We start from the raw sequence: 11,715 nt of genomic DNA, 5'->3' as shown, positions 1-11,715 counted from the left end.
CACCATCGCTGGCTTGCTTTGTGCTTGCGCGATGGTTGTTGGGCCGGTATGTATGTATATTTGTATGTCGGTACATACACTACTAGGGGTGGGCAGTAAATGGAAAATATGATGTTAGGGGTGGGCGCTAAATAGGAAATAGATATTGTGGCGTAGTATTTGCTACGTTACAATTTTCAACAACATGTGAACATTAGGAAAAGCCACAGAATCGCATTCCTGTAATATTATCATAGATAAATTGATAAAAAAAAAACGGGTTGGTGTCGAAATTCTGTTCGAACAAAATTCGGAAAACAAAATTCTGCCTTTTAAAAATTATGCTTTTTTAAAATTCTGATTTTTAAAATTCTGCATTATAAAATTCTGTAAACAATGTTAAAGAGGACATGTCATCACATTGAAACAGTGCCCACTTTTTCAAAATAATGACATGTCCTCTTTAACATTGTTTACATTCTACTTCAAACGGTATTTTGTTTACATTATTTCTTGAAACAGCATTATAGATGTTGGTAGTTATACATATGTACATAGTTATGCGGTAGTTATACATATTTGCCGTCTTCCAGTGAGTTTTACAGCTCCGGCTCACGCTCAATTCTCACGGGAATGCTCTGGATCATTGAGAGACTTGAGAAGCAGATATCGTGAAATTTTCGCACACGTGAAATGTGATAGGCAGATGTCGCCGCCGTTTTTCATTTAACTCATACGGCGAAAGGTTAAGGAGCGACATCTATTTTTGAAAAATTTGGTTTATTAAAGGCAGCGTTGCCAAACTAAAAAGAAGTAATTAACAAATTATCTGGCTCACAAATTGAACCAGACTTCTATCTGGTTTATCTGGCTCAAATCGTTGTTGTTGCATTTACATGCAAAATTATTTATCTGGCTCAGGATTTTGCCACCGGATGATGGCAATTATCTTTTAAAGACAATTCTTGTCATAGTGGTGAAATTAAACTTTTCTTATGTGCTCAATAGTAATCCAAAAACGTGGTTTATTACTATATTTACAAACATGTCACAAATTAGCATTTTAAAATCTAATAAAAACAAAGACATGTTAAGTGTTGATGGGTATTCCTATTATTTAGAGAAAATAAATAAAAATGCTTCACATAATTGGTCTTGTTCAAAAAGAATCCAGTTTCAGTGTAAATCGCGGATAGATAATTATAACCCGAAATATTCCCCTGAATTTTGGTCAGTACATGACCACACCTCATCGGAAACGGAAACCTTTCCTAGAACGCAAAACAGTGTCGAAGCGTGGCATCGACGTTTCAAAGTACTTGTTGGAAGAAGCAATTCACAGTTTTACAATCTTGTATTAAATTTGCAAAGGGAACTTATTTACGCTAAATCGCAAATATCCAGAAGAGAAAATGGAGAAATCATAAGGAAACAAGTAAGGAAGGCTAAGTTCGGGTGTAACCGAACATTACATACTCAGTTGAGAGCTATGGAGACAAAATAAGGAAAATCACCATTTAGGAAAATGAACCTAGGGTAACCCTGGAATGTAGTTGTATGACATGTGTATCAAATGGAAGGTATTAAAGAGTATTTTAAGAGAGAGTAGGCTATAGTTCTATGGATGGACGCCATTTAGGAATATCGCCATAAAGGTGGACCAGGGCTGACTCTAGAATTTGTTTGTACGATATGGGTATCAAATGAAAGGTGTTACTGAGCATTTTAAGAGGGAGTGGGCCTTAGGTGTATCGGTGGACGCCTTTTCGAAATATCGCCATTAAGGTGGGCCAGGGGTGACTCTAGAATGTGTTTGTACGATATGGGTATCAAATGAAAGGTGGTAATGAGTATTTTAAAAGGGAATGGGCTTTAGTTCCATAGGTGAACGCCGTTTCGAGATATCGCCATAAAGGTGGACCAGTGGTGACTCTAGAATGTGTTTGTACGATATGGGAATCAAATGAAAGGTGTTACTGAGCATTTTAAGAGGGAGTGGGCATTAGGTCTATAGGTGGACGCCTTTTCGAGATATCGACATTAGGGTGGGCCAGGGGTGACTCTAGAATGTTTGTACGATATGGGTATCAAACGAAAGGTGTTACTGAGCATTTTAAGAGGGAGTGGGCATTAGGGCTATAGGTGGACGCCTTTTCGAAATATCGCCATTAGGGTGGGCCAGGGGTGACTCTAGAATGTTTGTACGATATGGGTATCAAACGAAAGGTGTTACTGATCATTTTAAGAGGGAGTGGGCATTAGGTCTATAGGTGGACGCCTTTTCGAGATATCGACATTAGGGTGGGCCAGGGGTGACTCTAGAATGTTTGTACGATATGGGTATCAAACGAAAGGTGTTACTGAGCATTTTAAGAGAGAGTGGGCATTAGGGCTATAGGTGGACGCCTTTTCGAAATATCGCCATTAGGGTGGGCCAGGGGTGACTCTAGAATGTTTGTACGATATGGGTATCAAACGAAAGGTGTTACTGAATATTTTAAGAGGGAGTGGGCATTAGGTCTATAGGTGAACGCCTTTTCGAAATATCGCCATTAGGGTGGGCCAGGAGTGACTCTAGAATGTGTTTGTACGATATGGGTATCAAATGAAAGGTGGTAATGAGTATTTTAAAAGGGAGTAATCCTTAGTTCTATAGGTGGACGCCTTTTCGAGATATCGCCATAAAGGTGGACCAAGGGTGACTCTAGAATGTTTGTACGATATGGGTATCAAACGAAAGGTGTTAATGAGCATTTTAAAAGGGAGTGGGCACTAGGTTTATAGGTGGACGCATTTTCGAGATATCGGCATTAGGGTGGGCCAGGGGTGACTCTAGAATGTTTGTACGATATGGGTATCAAACGAAAGGTGTTACTGATCATTTTAAGAGGGAGTGGGCATTAGGTCTATAGGTGGACGCCTTTTCGAGATATCGACATTAGGGTGGGCCAGGGGTGACTCTAGAATGTTTGTACGATATGGGTATCAAACGAAAGGTGTTACTGAGCATTTTAAGAGGGGATGGGCATTAGGTCTATAGGTGGACGCCTTTTCGAGATATCGCCATTAGGGTGGGCCAGGGGTGACTCTAGAATGTGTTTGTACGAAATGGGTATCAAATGAAAGGTGGTAATGAGTATTTTAAAAGGGAGTAATCCTTAGTTCTATAGGTGGACGCCTTTTGTAGATACCGCCATAAAGGTGGACCAAGGGTGACTCTAGAATGTTTGTACGATATGGGTATCAAACGAAAGGTGTTACTGAGCATTTTAAGAGGGAGTGGGCATTAGGTCTATAGATGGACGCCTTTTCGAGATATCGCCATTAGGGTGGGCCAGGGGTAACTCTAGAATGTGTTTGTACGATATGGATATCAAATTAAAGGTATTAATGAGGGTTTTAAAAGCGAGTGGCCTTTAGATGTATATGTGAAGGCGTTTTCGCGATATCGATCAAAATGTGGACCAGGGTGATCCAGAAAATCATCTTTCGGGTACTGCTAATTTATTTATATATGCAATACCACGAACAGTATTCCTGCCAAGATTCCAAGGGCTGTTGATTTCGCCTTGTAGAACTTTTTCATTTTTTTCTACTTAATATGGTAGGTGTCACACCCATTTTACAAAGTTTTTTCTAAAGTTATATTTTGCGTCAATAAACCAATCCAATTACCATGTTTCATCCTCCCTTTTTTCGTATTTGGTATAGAATTATGGCATTTTTTTTAATTTTTTGTAATTTTCGATATCGATAAAGTGGGCGTGGTTATAGTCGAATTTCGACCATTTTTTATACCAATATAAAGTGAGTTCAGATAAGTACGTGGACTAAGTTTAGTAAAGATATATCGGTTTTTGCTCAAGTTATCGTGTTAACGGCCCAGCGGAAGGACAGACGGTGGACTGTGTATAAGAACTGGGCGTGGCTTTCACCGATTTCGCCCATTTTTACAGAAAACAGTTACCGTCATAGAATCTATGCCCCTACCAAATTTAAGAAGGATTGGTAAATTTTTGTTCGACTTATGGCATTAAAAGTATTCTAGACAAACTAATGCCCCTATTACCGTTTACAACTCAACTTAGTTGGGTTGTAATTAAAACAACTCAACTTTAAGACAACTCAACTCCTGTTTGGTATTACGAATTACAACTTATTTCAGTTGAAATTGAATTGAGTTGCCAACTTCAGAAAGTGATGATTTGACAGATAAATAAACAGCTGATCAATTTGTGGCAGAAATTTAAGCATTTTCAAATGTGATTTTTTTTATTAATATTATATGAAATCTATTTTATAATGACAAAAATGTTGGTGATTGACATTTCGCGAATACGGAAAACATTCGCGTGATCATTCCAATTCCTTGGAACTACCAAACATGTTTAAGTGACAAATAATGAGTTTCATATGAAGTTATTTTGCAGATTTGAAGGGAAGCGTTTTACTCAGTACTAAACAAAATTAAGGACCATTTCCGCATACGCGTTCGTATTTTAAAATTATGCACCATACTCCGATTCCTTGCTGACGGCAGCTATCAAATATGATGTGGAAATGATTTTGGTGTTGGACTGGTTTTAGATATTATTGAGGAGCGTATTTGTGCGAAGTAGATTTAAACCCAAACAGAAAAAACTGTATTTTACTCAAATAGGATACCCAGGAGTAGTGATAAGTATCAATGGGACTCGCATAATTTCACCTATTTTGGCTGCATCCGAACTGCGGCCAGCCTCGTCCAACTAAAGTCAAAAAGTTATTCAATGTAATTCGTTTAAACGTTGTTTTTTTCTAGAAATGTGTACAAAATTGTTGATTATTGTTTGATTAAAAAAGGTTTAATTACCGGCTTTAAATTTTTTGCTTTTTTTTTGGTAACGTTTTATAAGTCCGTGCACCATCTAACTCCTATCAAAGGTGGTATCAAAAGACGGGTTTCCATCTCCGTTTTTAGGATTCGAAAGCGGAAATTAAAAATTTTATTTCTTTTGAAAGATATTTACAAAGACCCATAAAATGGCCCGAGAGGGTCCGAAATATGAGGCCCGTTCCACAGTTTTTTTGCACAGAACATCTTTCTGCGTTGGCGGCCTTTGGCCGCGATTCGTAAAAATAACTCTGGTTGGGTCCAACACCTTTCTGCATAGCTGTGTACAAAATACAACAACCACATGAAATTAGATTTTATTAGAAATAAAATTTTTAATATTTGTGGTAATTCTTTACGACAGCATGACACTGCTAATACGTGTCCAAAAATATCGAGAGAGGTATTAAACGATGCGTCTTGGCATCAGTATTAATAATCCGAAGGCGGAAAATAAAAATTTTAACTCGTTCAAAAGACATTAAACAAAAACCGAAAAAAGACAACAACATTACAACAACCACATGAAAATCGCCAACTTCAACTACAAATATCTCCGGACAAGAGATAAAATGTTTCTTTTCCGCCTTCGGATTATTGTTCTCGAGATTAATACGCGTCTCGATATTTTTGGACGCGTATTAGCAGTGTCATGCTGTCGTAAAGAATTACAATTTTTGTTTTCGGATTCTTAAATCGGAGGTCGAAACGTGTCTTTTGATACCAACTTTGAACATCTTTGTTAAAAATTAGGTGGTGAACCGTCTTCTAAAACGTAACATTTTTCAAAACAACTGCAAAATTGCATGAGACAACTGCTAGTAAGCAGTTGTAAGATTTTGACGTCTTTGACAACTACACCAACACAAGGTTGTAAACGGCAATGCCACAAAAAGTTGTAAGACTAGACAACTCAACCGAAATTTTTTTTGACAGGTTGAGTTGTAATCTGTAATACCAAATTACGGTAATAGGGGCATAAATGAAAATGGGCGGAGCCACGCCCATTTTGAAATTTTCTTTTATTTTTGTATTTTGTTGCATCATATCATTACTGGAGTTGAATTTTGACTTAGTTTACTTATATACAGTAAAGATATTAAATTTGTTGTTAAAATTTGACTTTTAAAAAATTTTTTTTTAAAAAGTGGGCGTGTTCTTCATCCGATTTTGCTAATTTTTATTTAGCACATATATAGTAATAGTAGCACCGTTCCTGCCAAATTTCATCATGATATCTTCAACGACTGTCAAATTACAGCTTGCAAAACTTTTAAATTACCTTCTTGTAAAAGTGGGCGGTGCCACGCCCATTGTTCAAAATCTTGCTAATTTTCCATTCTGCGTCATAACGTCAACCCATCTACCAAGTTTCATCGCTTTATCCGCCTTTGGCAATGAATTATCGCATTGTTTCGGTTTTTCAAAATTTTCGATATCGAAAAAGTGGGCGTGGTTATAGTCCGATATCGTTCATTTTAAATAGCGATCTCAGATGAGTGCCCAGGAATCTACATACCAAATTTCATCAAGATACCTCAAAACGGACGGACGGACGGACATGGCTCAATCAAATTTTTTTTCGATACTGATGATTTTGATATATGGAAGTCTATATCTATCTCGATTCCTTTATACCTGTACAACCAACCGTTATCCAATCAAAGTTAATATACTCTGTGAGCTCTGCTCAACTGAGTATAAAAAAAAATGTAATTAAAAAAAACAAACAAATTCGAAGAACTATTAGAAAAAGAAATGAATTAGGTCACACGAATTTTTTGAAACGAATTGCAAAAAATATGACAACTTACTAAACCAAAATATTGTTAATATACGTACATAGTACGTATGTACGTACGTACATTTGTATGGAATAGAAGTTTGGGTTGTTGACTCTAAAGTCGCTGGTTATAACTTCTTCGCTTTATATAACGGGTTTTTAAGTTAGTTATAACGCATTTCAAAAGGTTAGGTTTAAGCCAGAGGTGCATATTTTATTTGCCCCAAAAACCGAATATAGTAAGAAAAAAAAGCAGAATTTTGAAAAGCAGAATTTCGAAAAGTAAGAATAAAAGCAGAATAAAATAAGCAGAATTTTGTTCGAGCAGAATTTTTCAATTTTCCGGAATTTTGGGGAGTCGAATTTTTTAATGCAGAAAAGTGACACGCTCCCAAAAAAACCCGAAGTACCTCCTTCAGGAATAAGTAGAATTCATGCTTTTTGAGCCTATGCATGAGATCTAACGTATACGTATATAAAATTCAAAAGAAAGAAACTGATCGAATAGAAAAAATTTTTATTTAAAAAAGCCATATTTACACGGAAAAATCAATACTTTACTTTTTAAAATGTGAAAAACACATTATTTTTTCGTTTATCATATAATTTGAATTTTACATTTTTGAAATGTGTTTTTGATATGAAAAAAATTGGGATATTACATTATAATAATATGTTTTCCACATGGAAAATAATGTCAAATTTGTATTATATTTCAAAATAGGAAATGTGTACTTCGAAAAAATGCTGTAAATTTAACATTATTTAAATGTGGAGAATAAAATCAAAGCACAAGAATTAGTATCGTTTAGTTGGGCAAACAAACAGAACCGTAAGCAATGTTTATATGTAGCTTGTCGCCGTGACGTAAGGGTTGGAGAATCATGCAAATATTCAGACGCATGGAGTTTTCATATTTGCTTTTTCATTCCGATGAATGTAATCGCGTATGAGGCAACCGAGCAAACGCCTGAATTGATTATATTCACGTATGCAATAAGTCAGGCATGCTTAACCAACAATCCGATATCATTTCGTTACGATAATTAACGTTAATAAACGAAACAAAGTCATTTCGTTTCGTTTATTAACGTTAAGACCGTCAAATTAACGAAATGATTTTGTTTCGTTTTCTGCCATATCAAAACGAAATCAAATCGTTTATGCTGATTATTAATTTCAAACTATGCTGGCAAAGCTGATTGATGGCGGAGTCATTAAAGGTGAAAGCATTAGCCAAGCTGATTGCAACTTTTCTCATGAATTTTGACAGTACGAACATTTCTCAGAGTATTTTTGACATTACCACCAACGAATTACACAAACAAATTACATGGAGTTTGTGCGTGCATGTCCGCTCGCTGTTACCACCTTACGGCTTCACCATGGCTATAGCATTGCCAGCACAATTCAAACGCAAATATCACGTTTTTCTTAACGTTAACGAAAGCTTTTCGTTTCGGTTAAAAACGAGATACAATTTATCTTGATAATTTCTTTATCGATAATATTTCGAAGTGTTTCAACGGAAACGGGGGAAATTTTTTGATAAACGATTAGCTTAACGTTAAGGTGCATCCCTGCAATAAGTTGGTTGATTTTAAATCAATGTCGATTATGTTCGTTTAAGCAAGTTGGATCATTGAACACGATCATGTTTCCGAATGTAATCGAACGTTGTTGTGTTCGATTTTTGCTGTTCTCTGATATGTATGTAGATGGTCGTTATGCAAATTTACAAGGAAACTTCTTTATGAAATTATAGCAAAAGTTAACATGTACACTTGTATATTTAATAAATTGCAGAATTATTATGAAACAGAATATGATTAAAATATAAGTGTTCACTTCGTACATACATATGCTTCCATATTAAAAATATAATATCACCAACAAAGTAAATACGTAGCAGAATTATAAAGAAATTTATTAACATGGACATAAAAACATCAAATATTTGAATTGTAGCGACCTAAAAAATCAAATGATCCTGAGGCATGCCCCTGGCGAGGGTGTTGTATTACATATGTATATTGAATTCACGGAATGTACAACAGCGAACAGAAAAACCAGTGGTAAATTTTTATCAAATTTCGTCAAATCAATTCTTTTTTTTAGTTTTGACATTATAAAAAAAAATTCAATAAATTTGTTAACTATGCAAACCAATCTCAAAAATGTTTTCGAAAATTTTAGAAAGTTTCGAACTTTTTATTTGGAGTTCTCTATTTTTTTTTTTTTGAGTATGCAGTTTTTTAGCCCAATAATTTTAATCATATAAAAAATCTTAAACACCTTCGAACAAAAAGATGTTAAAAATCAATGCAAATTTTGAGAGACCTATGACTTGTACTTTAAGGCTAAAATTTATTGGGCTAAAAAAAAACATAGAGTACTCCAAATAAAAAGTTCGACACTTTCTAAAATTTTCAAAAACGTTTTTGAGATTGTTTTGCATAGTTCCAGTATTACAAAATTTATACACGTTTTTTTATAATATATAGAAAATTAAAATAAAAGGATTGAATTGACGAAATTTAATAAAAATAGATACTGCTATTTTTCTTTTCGCTGCCATAAGCTGTTATTTTATTTTTATCATTAATTTTGTTATATTATTCGAGAAGAGTATGCGTGTTTCAAATTTGTTTCGCAATTTCATTAATTGTCTGTTTATTCTTTTCAAAAGTCTGTCTATGCTACGTAAAAAATATAAGCCCAAATTTCAAATTGCTTAAAAGAAGTTCCATCTACTATTTTAAATAATTTAACTTCCATATAGAAAGCTTGTTATTTTTTTCAGTTTTGTGACTATTATTACTTTAGTAAAATCCGCTAAAAAATATAAATATGTAAATATAAATGTAATGAAATTATGTCTGTTATTTAGGAAAATATATATATTTGTTTCTTGTCTTTTAACTTTTATTATTTCGTTTTTTATTTTTATAAATTTATGCAGAAAAAGTGCGGCAAGGGCATCTCTTTTAGATTCAGCTTCTCTTCTCTGTCCGGACTGACATATAGCTTCTTATAAATTATTATTTTCGCTATCATCGTGTAGGCCTTCATTGATTTCGCTGTCTATTCCTTCGTTTATAATAATAACATTATGAAGTACAATGCACGCCATTGCAATAATTTTCGGAAGATGTGGTCGCTGCACTTCAATAAATTTTATAATACGGAACTTCTTTTTCAAAATGCCAAAAGCTTGTTCAACGAAAACGCGCGTTGAATTCAATATTGCGTTTGTTTTTGATTGTTCTGTGGTTAAAAACCCATTGTCCCGATGTACCCTATCGTATCACTAAATACGTTTCAAGAGGATATGCACCATCTCCAAGCAAATGATAATTATGACGCGATTATCTATTAATCTCTTAATGGAACTGTTTTGCCATACTGCTGCATAATGACATCTGCCAGCAGAACCTATGAATACGTCAGTAAATTTCATTTCACTGTCAACAGTAGCCTGTAGTATATTAATATTAACTTTAGAAAATATTCAGATATTAAAGTTAATATATTTACTTGTATAATGATGGAGTTTGCCCCTTTCCGATTGTAATAACTTACTGCATCTCTAAGGGGTTGAGATATCTGGACGTGGGTAGCATCAACGCAACTCAGCACAAATGGGAATGGATTCCGGCGACTTGTTGAAAATGTCTCACTTATTTTTCTTTGTGCGTCAGATGTATTTGGGAACTTAATGGCAGTGCTCTTCAATCGGCAAATACATTTGATTGTCAGTATGAACACTTTATATACAGTACTAATAGCCACTCCAAATCGATTGCCTATATTACGAAATGATATATAAGGCGTTATAGAGTGGAATGATTCTACGTCCTTTTTCATGCCATTTCCAATTATACTTGATCATGCTGTGCAATTTCTGAAAAACTCAACTGCTTAGAATTCATAGTAAATAAATTGCTTGAACATAGTTGCATACCTTAAAAGTATTTCGCCTCATTCGAAAATGGGAGTAAAAATAATCATCATTCATGATGGCAAAACATTTCATCTTAACGATGTTTCTCCTATAATTGATATGTTGTATACATAATACACGCCTCCGTTTTCTTCTTTCTGACATTTTTTTTGTGTTATTAATGTTGATAGAAGTTGGCTCAGCCAATTCAATTGAATTTATTAATAAATGATGTATGATCGCGCTCATTATTGACACATTGACATTTCTCAAACTGATGCTTTGCAGAGCTGTGTTCGTAAATATCTGTAATATTCACTTCGAACTGAACTGAAATTTTCTCAGTTTGGTAACTTTACTATCCTGCGTTCCGTTTTCGTGCAGTCCATGTTTGACGCATTCTGCATTTCGATCGTAGTTCCGTTTTTCTCAGTTGCAAACTAGTTGCGGAGATTCTTTTGATTTTTATTTTCGCGGGCTTCAAAGCGTAATTAAAAAAAAATATGTAAGTAAAATATACATTAATGTTTAAAAAATATTTTAAAATAAACTTTATTTTTTGTGGTTTTGCAGGGCAACAAGTAAACACCAGAGCAATACGAAAAGTTGTAGGAAATGCTGTCAACAAAAAGAGACATTGCACAAGGGTTCTCAAAAAGGCCCTTTCACTAATTTTTAAATTTTTCACAAATATTTCTTTATCTTGTTGTGTTCTAATTTCATCAATTTCTCACAAACAGCTGTTTTCGAAAATTCGTTCATTCTTCCTCTTCTTCCTTCGATTCAAGCGGAGCTCAGGATACCTACTTTCAGTTGAAGCGGAGCGGAGAACTGTAACGGACTTGTAATGCAGAATAGGTGTGATTGATTGCATGCGTTTGTAAAGCAGTGATACAAAACATTTTTGTTTTGCTTAGGTTGAGCAATAAATCGCAGCATATGCTTTGCAATCAGTGTTGCCAGAAAAAAATTTCTTTGGGGTTAGAATCTAGAAAAAAGGGCTAGAAAGAGCTAAATTTCTTCAAGAAAATCCAAAACCCGTTGCAGAAAGGGCTAAGAGTATATGTATATTTTTTTTCAATGTAAGTTTTGACATTTATTTCAAATTAAACTTAAGGTTATAAAAAAGGTATAGTA

The 11,715-nt window shown here is 34.6% G+C and overlaps 1 pseudogene; it reads right to left on the bottom strand.

Annotated features, from left to right (window-relative positions):
- Positions 1-9,666: 9,666 nt before the first annotated feature.
- LOC137238726 (uncharacterized) lies at positions 9,667-10,653 on the bottom strand (annotated as a pseudogene).
- Between the last annotated feature and the right edge of the window lie 1,062 nt (positions 10,654-11,715).

Source organism: Eurosta solidaginis, chromosome 1 (genome assembly GCF_040869045.1).
Source record: "Eurosta solidaginis isolate ZX-2024a chromosome 1, ASM4086904v1, whole genome shotgun sequence".
Taxonomy (NCBI): Eukaryota; Metazoa; Arthropoda; class Insecta; order Diptera; family Tephritidae; genus Eurosta; species Eurosta solidaginis.
Note: the sequence above shows the minus strand (reverse complement) of the source record. Positions and strands in the feature narration are given on the sequence as shown.